This window comes from Glycine soja, chromosome 13 (genome assembly GCF_004193775.1).
Source record: "Glycine soja cultivar W05 chromosome 13, ASM419377v2, whole genome shotgun sequence".
NCBI lineage: Eukaryota > Viridiplantae > Streptophyta > Magnoliopsida > Fabales > Fabaceae > Glycine > Glycine soja.
Window position 1 is genome coordinate 12,104,936 of NC_041014.1, and position 12,222 is coordinate 12,117,157.

Sequence of the window (12,222 nt, forward strand, 5' to 3'; positions counted from 1 at the left end):
AGTTTCTTCATAAACAACAAACCACATTAGACATGACAATGGGGCGGGGCGGGTATGGGTATTGTCTCCTCAATCCCTTACCCCGACTCCCCAACATATCCCCATACCCGTACCCGATACCCAACGGGTTTAAGTTTATTGTCTCATCCCCGTACACGTCGGGTACCCGTTGAGTATCGGGTATCTCCGACCCCGTCCCATACACAATTCAAATTAGAAAAATATTTTTTTTGTAAAAAAAATATTAAAAATTTGATTTTAGAAAAAATAAATTGATTGTTAAACATTTATTTTTAACTACTTATATATCAATAAATTTATTATGGCGTGTGTGTCTACAAAAATAGTTAAGAAAATAATATTAAATTATGTAAAAATTCTAAAATAAAATTAACTAGTAATAAAAATTTTATGCCTTTTGATTAAATTATGCAAAAATTCTGAAGATTTTAAGTGGCAGGACGGGTTCGGGTTCGGGGTCGGGACGGGTCTAGTAATCCCATACTTGAACCCGAACCCATACCTGGTCAACTCGGGTATTACCCGTCAAAGTCGGGAGGGATTCGGGCGGGTACCCACAGGTACGGGTTTTCTTGCCATGTCTAAACCACATAGAGGGAGACTCTTTATGATCACACAATTCCAAATAATGTGCATGAATCTAAAAACTTAAGGACTTGGCACCATCACCTAAAACAATATCATGCAAATCGTATGCATAAAGCACATCACAAGTATCATGCAAATCAAGAATTAACACAGGTTGTATTTCAATCAAAACATCAGGCCTAGGGCTGAGATGATTCAAAATCTTATTCTCCCAATGGTGGCCTTGATCCTCATGTGCTTCCACCTCTTCTCCAAATTGTCTTGCCCATTGATCCTTGATGTACAATTCTTCCTTAGGCATCAAAACAAAAGACTTTGCATGGCTAGATGCACAACAAAATTATAATAAGAATTAATCTCATCATTCAAATTAAAATAAAGAATTAGAGTCTTGCATTCTCGTATTAAAACCTCATCTTCATTCCCCTTCTTCACATGAGAGACTTTATCATCAAACAATGAAGTAGACACATGGAATTTTAAATTCTGCACATGGAAGCTCTTCTTGAAATCCCTTGAACAAAGAATCTTCACAAACAAACAAAGGGTCATAATAAAAAGAAGAATATTCACATTTCTCTTTATGTTTTGCTCACTCTTGATCTGCCTTTTTTTTCCTCATCTCAACATACTCTTGACATAGTTGACCCACAATAATTTCATTTATGAATGAAATTTCAATAACCTGTACAAAACACTGATCAATATTTGAACATTGTGGTAAAAGATTTAACGGTATCAGCGCATTGATTTAACTAAAATGATTGAGTTTAATGTTATAAAACCAGTCCACTGATAGTTTAGTTTGTCTGTCAGCAACTGTCAATAAATATCATAATCCTTCACTGCCTTGCCCAGCACTTCTTGTGTCAAAGTTTGTTCACTGAGGTTTGGTGGGTTGTCTGCTCTTCTTAGACATCGGATGTCTCAACATCTTACTGATTAGGGGTTCTATGGAAGAAAACAGAGATTGGTTGATTCTTTGATAGTTGGATACATAAATGGAACTAGTCAATCTTGGGACTGAGAAGTCCACAACTGGTCTTAGTTAGATATCCTGCCATTAATTAACACGAAAGAAAGACCAAATGAGTGAAACAAACTAAGTGAAATCCTTCAAACAAAACCAAATCATAATATAAATGACCTAGCTAATTGTCCATCTTCCTTTTTATTTTTAATTATACTTGCGATCCCATCTCCTTTTATAATTACCATGATCTCAAACAACATCCTCCCCTACCAAAATTTGACCTTGTCATCAAGATGAAATTCAACAGCCTATCCTATCAAAAGAAGCCACACCATCTCCTACTCCTTCAAAATCTTCCTCCAGTAACATTTTGGAATAGATGATCTAAGCTATATCGCCCCTAAGAACAAAGCCCCTTCTTGATGTTCAACTGCATTTCTGCATCAAAATATCTCTTAAAACTTCCTTGGTTTGTCAAAGTACCATTTGGTTCTGCCAGTTGCAAAATCCATCATCGAACCTTCTTTTGGGTTGGTTCCTACAGGTTTCTTAGAAACAAATTCATATGTTGTTTTGTATGATGTGTAACTTCTATATGTGGCCCTTCCTTCACTGCCTGAAAATCCCCCCTCGTTTAATATCCACTTCCTATCATCTTTCCACAGGGCATAATTCATCATCTTTGGTATTCCACTAGGCACCATCCAATTTACCCTTGACTTCTTCCTTCAACCCATTCAGGAAATACCCTAAGACATTTAGGACCTGTACCATTCAAGGGGCTTTGGTAGAGCTCACATTGCTCCTTCTATCCTTCCTTGAGAGAAGTTGTGAAGCCCATTGTCATAGGGAAGGTGAATATACCTTTTCTGAAAGATAAAATTTATCCTATTTTGGGATTTCTTTATAAAGAAATAAAGTGCTTACACCGATTCAACTTAGTACTTTTTTGTGAGATTCATTATCATAAGAAAAATGTAAAGGCTTAACAAATTGTTATGAGAAGGTGAATATACAATCTTGATTCTCAGCTTAGATCTTTTTTCATGATGTAAAAATTTACTTTCGTTTGACTCTCTTTCTTTCACTCAAACAGGCATAATGTCCCAATGTCGAAGTGTTTGTGTTTTGTCTAGTGTCCTTGTTTGAGTTTCTACTTTATAGTTCCCTCTTCATCTTTTCCTAACAACATGATTCTTAGGTTGTTAGGATCCAATTACAAGGTATAGTCCCATATTGGAAGTATGTGATTCTAGTGCGGGTTTTATAGGGCCTTGAGCATTCTTCATTATTCTCTCTCTTTTACCAATTGGTTCTATCATAGACTTCCCTTTTGGCATTGATGTACAGGGTGTATGCATCCCTATGTTTGAAACAACACCCATCAACCTTGCATTTCATTAAGTTAGTGTGTAGGGAATATGATTTATGCATTTGTTCCTATTAAAAGGATTGGAGGCTTAGTGAATGCTGTCAACAATAGTGCCCTTCTAGGTTGAGGAATTTTGCACTTGTGATATAGAGCTGGGTCAAGTTGTGTTGGGCATGGAGCATCCTTGGAGCATTGACCCAAGGCCCAATTTCCCACTAAAAGAACCAATTTCCTGCATGAGTATGAGTATGACCACCCAAATAGAATAGCCCCATCTTCCTCTTATTGAGTGCCCAATTGTCAAGGGTTTCATTGGCGTTAAACATCCTCATTTCGCATGCTATTCCTTTTCAATGCTCCTAGGCAGCTCAATTGCCCACATTATTCAACAATGTTGGTGTGTTCTGATTCTTGTCATAATGTCCTCTTTTAATCCCCCAAGTTAATAACCCAGAACCTAGTCTTTTGGCAACTCTATGATTAGGCTATCAAGATTCAAGACAATAAAACTTCTCACATGATCCTCCATACTTCCATCTTGTGTTAAGATAGCCAAACTTTCTAATGGACTCCCCTCATCGCATCCTCCAAAATACCTTAATAGATCTTCCGCTAGTTCTACCCAAATGAGCTTCAAATATTGCTTCCGAAGAAATTGGAACCAATAAATAGTGGGTTCCCCCTACATACAACTGAAGGTGAGGTGCACCTTCACCCATGATCATGTGTGTCGTACCTCAAAAACATTTTCATCTCTTACTATCCATCCCACTTGATAGTCCCCATCAAAGACAGTGAGAGTTCTACTTTTTTTTTTTATTGCTAATTGATGACTCTCTTCTCAATTTTCTTATAATGATATCCTCCCTTGGGTCTTGCATCTCTTAAATATGATTTACATGTTTATATGATAAAAAATGAAGATAAAAATTTTGTTTTTGATTCTCATGCATTACAAGATGTTTTTAGTTAAACAAGTCATTGTTTATTACTTTATCATGTTAATTTCCAATCAGGATGAAAATACTAGAATAACATATCATTTCGATGTCATAGGTAGATGAGTACATACAATTCTGATATGTGAAAGTATGTTATGAATTAATCTTTGAGGCTCCTTAGTCCTTTTCAGGTATGTATCTAATCTTCAAACTTTGAGTATTGGTCAATCATATGCATGTTCTGGAGATATAAGGTTGACTTAGTGGTTGGAAACGAGGCTTGAGAAGGGGGAGGTTGCAAGTTCAAATCCCTCAACTAACATTTCTAACTAAATTAATAAACTAACATTTGACGATAAAAATAAAATAAAATCATATGCATGTTACAGCCACGAGGTTTTTAAAGGACATTATACATTGCACATGTCTATATTGGCAGTATATATACACTCAATCATTTCTCTGGTTTTCTGTAGAAGTGTAATGGCATTTCTTTCTTCATTCCAAGGGTATTACTCTACTGAATAATGATGTAGCTTTCTTTGTTTAGTTACTCAACTATAAAGTTGAAACCTTGCAGGTTCCTGGACTCCTCAAGATAAGGCATATAGGGTAGGCCACTCTGGGAAGTGCAGCTGTATTTAGCTTGTTCCTAGCGGCAGGAACCTTGATACAATCTCACTAGTTTGTTTACTTAGATTGTGCAGTCATGGTGACGAGTTTTCTTTCAATTTTAGCTAGCAAAAATTTCCATGTAACCTCACATTAATATTTTGGGTGTTGACATTATATAAAGTTCTTTCTAATAAAAAAAAACAGAAAATTATGACAAATGAATTTTAAAAATAACTACTCAAATAAATTGGTTAGAAATTTAACTATATATGCTAACATCAAACAAAATCTTTCTCATTCTTGTGTCTCACCACTATGTTATTTATGATTAATCTTGATATCCATAATCTCATATTTCTTATTAAAGGTTTGTATTTAAAATTATGACTTAAATATGTTTTTAGTACTTGTAATACAATCCTTTTTAGTTTTAGTACCTAAACTATGTTTTTATTTATTATTTATTTTAGTACCTAAACAGGAATCGATATAAAATACATTTAGTTTGAATGACAAATGAAATTGCTATAATTTCTATAAAATGACCATTTCGTTGGATTCTATTTTGACCTTTGATGCTTGTTTTGTGAATTGGGAATGATATGGAAATGATGTGGTTTTGGTTAACATCTCTAAATACTAGACATGATAGGATTTGAAAGTTAGGGTCACTCATTTTAGTTCATTGTTATGATTTGCAAACTAATAAATTGGGGAGAAGCGTGTGCAATAGATTCTTTTGTTGTTTATGCTTCTCCCCATTTTAATTAGCTTCCTAATCATATCAGTGAATTAAAATGAGTGACCCAAACTTTCAAACCCTATCATGTCTAGTTTTCATAGATGTCCATCAGAATCACATATCATTCCTAGTTGACAAAACAAGAATCAAAGGTCGAAATAGAACATCTAGCAAAATGGTCATTTGACAGAAATTATAAGATATTTATTTCTTATTCAAATTAACGTATTTTATATGGTTAAACAATAAATGTATTTTATATGAATTGCTGAGTTATTATCATAATAAATCCTTAATGGTCTTTCAATGCCATTGACTACATGCAAACTAATGATAGAGTTTGGCAGCTATATCTTGTGGTTGGATGCCTCAAAACAAGCAACAAACTACACAACCATGGTTGAAGAAGTTATAAGAGTCTATTTAGAGTTTGAGTACCTGATGGTCTCTAAATTATCTAATCTGATAAACATGTACCTTTTTGTTCTCTTCAAGTAATGCATCCCGCATTTTGTTGCCTTCCAGTGCTGCATTCCAAGATAACTCAAGTGCTTGACCAGAATTCCTACGACAAATGTGATGTAGCTCCATGAGAAGCTTGTAGGCCTTGGTTCTTCTTTATCAATGAAGTCCTTTGCTTCTTGAAGATTAATGGCAGTGGAATAGAGAAGGAAGAAAGATGATTGGAGACGTCACTTCAAGGAAAAGATGAGTCAAGAACAAGCTCACCACCAAAGGAAGCCATGGATAAGAGCTTGAAGGTAGGAAAAGATGAATGGAGGGAGAAGGAGGACAAAATTTTATGTCTCAAATGAAGCTTGAACTTTGAAGTGTAATTCTCAAATGATCAAAGTTGAAAATGCATACACATGATCTCTATTTATAGCCTAAGTGTCACACAAAATTGGAGGGAAATTTGAATTTCTATTCAAATTTCACTTGAATTTGAAATTGAATTTGTGGAGTCAAATTTTGAAGCCAAAATTTCACTAATTATAATTAGTGAATTTTAGCTATGGTTCAGTCCACTAATCTAAGATCAAGTCCAAGATTCTCCATTAAGTGTGTTTAGGTGTCATGAGGCATGTAAAGTATGAACGACATGTACAAAGTGTGACTATATGATGTAGCAATGGAATGTAGCAAGCAAATGCTCACCTCCCCCTCTAAAATTTAATTGGATTAGACTTCTCTCAATTCAATTAAACTTATTTCCCAACACACACATCAAATATTCACTTAATGCATGTGAAATTACAAAATTACCCCTAATACAAAAACTAGTCTAGGTGTCCTAAAATACATGGGCTGAAAAATCCTACATTTCTAGGGTACCCTACCTATATTATGGAGCCCTAAATGCAAAGCACATAAATAATGAAACCTTAATCTAATATGTACAATGATAAGTGGACTTAAACTTAGCCTATGTGCCCGAAATCTATCCTATGGCTCATGAGAATCCTAAGGTCTTCTCTTGCATCTCTGACCCAATCTTCTTGGAGTCTTCTATCAAATGCCTCGAGTAGAATTACATCATTCCCCCCCCTGAAAAGGATTTGACCTCAAATCCAGAGGTTCTTGAAACTCTGGGCTTCTTCCCTCAACACCTGTAAAAAGAATAAAAATATATATATTAGTGGTGTTTGGTATGTTGGAGTAAGGTAAGGTCTGAAAACCCATTTCCTGGGCATCTTTCCATGAGGGAACATGGTTGCTCACCAACTCAATGAGTGGTGCTACAAGTATAGAAAAATATGGGACAAACCTTTTGTAAAAGTTTGTTAAGTCATGGAAGCCCCAAATTTTCCTTATAGTTGGTAGAGTGGTCACTTAGGAATGACCTTTATTCTCTTAGGGTTCGTGGAAACCCCTTGATCACTATTTAAAAAATTAAGGAAAGTAATGCAATAAAACATACCTTTTTCTATATTTTCATGTTGATAATTCCTAACAAAAAGTACAACAAACCTAAGGTGTCCCAAATGAGCACCTAAGTTTGTTTTGAAACTAAAAATAAGAACAAACCTACCTAATGAGTCCCTATGTATGTGAATCATGAAGATGTTGGATGTATGGGTGATTTTACAAAAAGGGTTGCACCACTCAACACATTCATCATACCACCTATCATAGGGATTTGATGCCTCATAATATCTATTTTGGGCACCAACAAAGCACAAGGATTTAAGCTCTTACGAACCAAACCCTCATCCAACAACTCTTTTAGTTGAGCAATAATCTCAAGCCCAAGAGGTGTGACAGTGCTAACAAGTGTCTTTTTACAAAGGAAAAGATGTGGAGGTTGTCTAGGAGGGGAAGCTTCTTTAATGTTTATCTTTATTGCAAAATGACTTTCCTTCTTAGCTAACCTTTTGGAGGAGACACTTACCTCCTTACACTCCTCCTTAACCATTAAAGGTTGTCCTTCATCTTGGGGGTAGATTTTTATTCTTTCCTTTTTGCTTCTTGGGGGTAGTAGCCTCATCTTGGCTACTATAAATGTCTTGGCCCCTTATAATCATGGTTTTCTTGGTGGGGCATTGAGAAGTAATGTGTCCTCTTCCAAGACATTTAAAGCACTTTATAGAGCTAGTCTTCTCTTGCATACTAGCCTTAGGGGGTTACTTTTCTATTATCTTCCCCTTATCATCTTTGGGCTTAGAAGGTGTCGCTCCTAAGATGCCTTGACCTTGGTCTTTCTTTGGATAAGAGTGAGGGCCATAAGATTTTGAAGTAAATTTCCTTTTAAGTTGTTGCTCTACCCTTATTTCCCAATCTAAGTAAGCCTATACATTGTCCTTCTCATGAAAGTATGGGAGGTTAATGTTAGCCTCTTCTGGCTTTCTTTCCTTTTCTCTCCTATGGGAGTGAGGTCTAAGATGTGACATATGTCTTCCTTCATAATAGTCACAAAGTTCTTCACTCAGGCTCTTGCAAGGGTCATGACTACTATAGGAGGCATGTTTTTCTTTTCTTCATTCTTTTAGTATTTTCCTTCTTTCTTCTTCTCTTATTTGTTCCCTCTCATCTTGATTTATTTCTACCCTCTCTTTTCCTTTTTATTTTCTTTCTAGTTTTTTTCCCCATAACTTGAGGGAACTCAACTCATCTAAGATTCTAGATAGAGGGTCCTTATGACTAGTACCCTCACCATTAACACTAGATGAATGATGACTCATGTTGGTTCCTAAGTTGTGATTCTTTCTAGTTGGGGGTTTGCAAAAGGTAAAAGCTAGGGTTCAAAAGAACTCAAGATAAGCGTGATAAGCAAGAATAAAGTATTATGTAAATTACAAGATAAATTAGGCACGGCTAATAAAGAAAATAAGCTATGAAAGTAAGCAAAAAATTAAAGTGCAATAAATGTAAACTAGGCGAATCCTAAGAGTGTTTGGATGACCACATTTAAGGTTCCCAACAAAACACTCACTATCCTAAGGGAAAAATTGCCTAAAATTATTACACACAAATGGAAGTTTGGTAACCTATTAGAGGCTCCCAACACACTTCCAATGAAATGCCTTTTTGTTACAAAATTTGAAAGCAATGAAGGTAAGTAAATTGTCAATTACAAAATAACAAAACAGTCCTCAATTTTGGTGATTGTGATCTCTTTTGTGATTCACTCAATTTGGAGTGTTTCTTAGTCCAATAGCTCTTAAGGTGGTTGGCCCCTTGCTTCTTGACTCAAATTCTTCAAGGGATGACACCAATCCTCTTTTCCAATTTCCTATATGGCAACTCACAAACAAGGAAACAAAGAGACAAACAATAACTAAAGACCAAAAAATAAAATGAAAGCTAAACCAATAGAGGTTTAACAAGAAAAATTTTCAAGGATTATTCAACAATTAAAGCAATGAAAAGCACATAAAAGCAAGCTAGGAGTCAAAGAGAAACGTAAAATGACTCTAGAGTAGAGTAAAAAAACTAAAAAAAATAGACTCAAGAAACCTCTAGTTTTGACACTTGTTTTCACACTAATTTTCAATTGAAATTTTAGAACTAAGATTGGTATAAAATAGGCACCAATTATAGAACAAATTTCGAGCCAAAACAACAAGCACACTTCCCTTTCACTTTTTTTTCCTAGACACTGATTTTCCTGCCAACTTGTGTGATTTTTCATATTTTTTCCTTTTATCAAAATCACCTGGTTCTTTTTTTTTTTAATTTTGGTCCAGATTTCTAGAAAATTCAGTAAAAATTTCAACTCAAAATTAGCAGTGACCAATTCCTAGTAAGTTTTACATGTTCGTATGTTCAAGCTGCCAGCACCAGCGATTTCAACCTAGAAATCAAAAGTAGTGTTTATGTTGCTTAAGGCTTGGATAGTTACAATTTGTGTTTGATTATACTCAATTGTCTTGAATAACACAATTCAAGAGAGCTTAAGACTTATTTTGATTCACAAATTCAGCCACAACTGACCACCACAACTCAATTTCTTCATAGGCATCATATAGGAAACATGGAAAACAAAACAAAGTTCAACAAGACTACTTCTAGGAATTGATTTAGAACATGTTATGAACTAAATAACATGCATGAATTAGACTCAAAATTCAAAAGATAGGCTAAGAATAGCAAGAATACATGAACAACGTATCTAGAATTCAATCAACAAAATCAAAATTCAACACAAACTTAGAACATAATGTGACAATTATTATGACTAAACATGACTCTAAGACAACATGGATTAAGTGATTTATACTTAGATTTTTGGGTTTTTTTTTTCTAATCAATATTTTGCAAGAAAATTGAGATCTAAAGGTTCAACACAAGAAGATTATGGCTGAAAAATTATAGAACCTAAGATCAACATAAAAACATGATTCAAAAATAGATCTATAAAATTTGAACCATAGAAATGCAAGAATAAGTGTAGATCTAAGATTTAATCTGTTTATTTTTTTGGATCTACTCTAGCCAGCACCAAACCACAAGACAATGGAGGAGATACATGAAGAATAAGATGAAGAACAAGGAATTAAAGTGAATTGACCAAACAAAAAGATAGAGGAAATAAAAGAACATCACCTAGATGAAGATGCTCTTGATATCACATGATGTAGCTCCATGTGGAGTTTGCAGGCCTTGGATCTTCTTCATCAATGAAGTCCTTTTCTTCTTGAAGATTAATGGAAATCGAATGGAGAAGGAATAAAGATGATTGGAGACACCACTTCAAGGATAGGATGAGTCAAGAAGAAGCTCACCATCATAGGAAGCCATGGATAAGAGCTTGAAGGTAGGAGAAAATGAGTGGAGAGAGACGGAGAGAAGGAGCATGAAATTTTGTGCCTCAAATGAGGTCTGAACTTTGAAGTGTAATTCTTAAATGATCAAAGTTGAAAAAAATACATACACATGACATCTATTTATAGCCTAAGTGTCACACAAAATTGGAGGGAAATTTGAATTTCTATTCAAATTTCACTTGAATTTGAAATTGAATTTGTGGAGCCAAAATTTCACTAATTATGATTAGTGAATTTTAGCTATAGTTCAGCCCACTAATCCAAGATCAAGTCCAAGATTCTCCACTAAGTGTGTTTAGGTATCATGAGACATGTAAAACATGATGGACATGCACAAAGTGTCATTATATGATGTGGCAATGGGGTGTAGCAAGAAAATGCTCACCTCCCCCTCTAAAATTTAATTGGGTTGGGATTCTCCCAGCTCAATTAAATTTATTTCCCAACACACATCAAATATTCACTTAATGCATGCAAAATTACAAAACTACCCCTAATACAAAAACTAGTCTAGGTGCTCTAAAATACAAGGATAAAAAAATCCTACATTTCTAGGGCACCCTACCTATATTATGGAGCCCTAAATACAAGGCCCAAAAATAATAAAACCTTAATCTAATATGTACAAAGATAAGTGGGCTCATACTTAGCCCACGGGTCCGAAATCTACCCTAGGCTCATGAGAACCCTAGGGCATTCTCTTGCATCTCTGGCCCAATTTTCTTGGAGTCTTTTATCCAATGCCCTTGGAGGGTAGGATTACATCAAAATGTGTCAGGAAACTTGAGTGTACATCAGACTTCCCATTGTTGACGAATAAAGAATCTTTTGCCTTCCAATTCTTTCATTGTCGGGGCATTGTTTAAGATTGAATTTGTCTCCTTTAGCTATTGGGGTATCTCCTAGTTTACTATCTTTCAAATCAAATACAAAAAAGGCTTCCCCAAGATCTTTCATTTTGGAACTTTTTGTTAGAAATCTCTTGATCTTATGCAATAAGCCCATATTGTTACTAGCAAGCAGTATATCATCGACATATAATACCAAGAATATGTATTTACTCCCATTGAAATTATGATATACATAGTCATCAACTACATTTGCCTTAAAATCATATGAGGTAATGACTTCATGGAACTGGTAATACCATTGATGGGAAGCCTGCTTGGGGCCATAGATAGATTTCTTTAGTTTGCACAATATAGACTTTGAGTCACTTGACATAAAGTTTTCTGGTTGCACCATATAAATCATTTCTTAATTGTCACAACTTAGAAACACAATCTTGACATCCATCTGATGCAGATCTTGGTCAAAATGAGCTACTAGTGCCATAGTAATTCTAAAAGAATCCTTCGAAGACACTAGAGACAATGTTTCTTTATAGTCAATGTCTTTCTTATGAGTAAAGCTTTTAGCCATTAGATGAGCCTTATATCTCTTGATATTATCCTTTGAATTCTTCTTAGTTTTAAATATCTATTTACAACCAATAGGTTTTACACCTTCAGGCAATTCAATGAGATCCTAAACGTCATTGTCTTGCATAGACTTCATATCATCCTTCATGGCATCAATTCATTTTTAAGAGTTAGAATTGTGTATAGTTTGACAAAAGTTGATTGGATCTTCCTCTATTAAACTAACGCCATCCTCGAGTTCTTGGAGAAAGATAATGTAATCATTTGGTATTGCACTTCTCC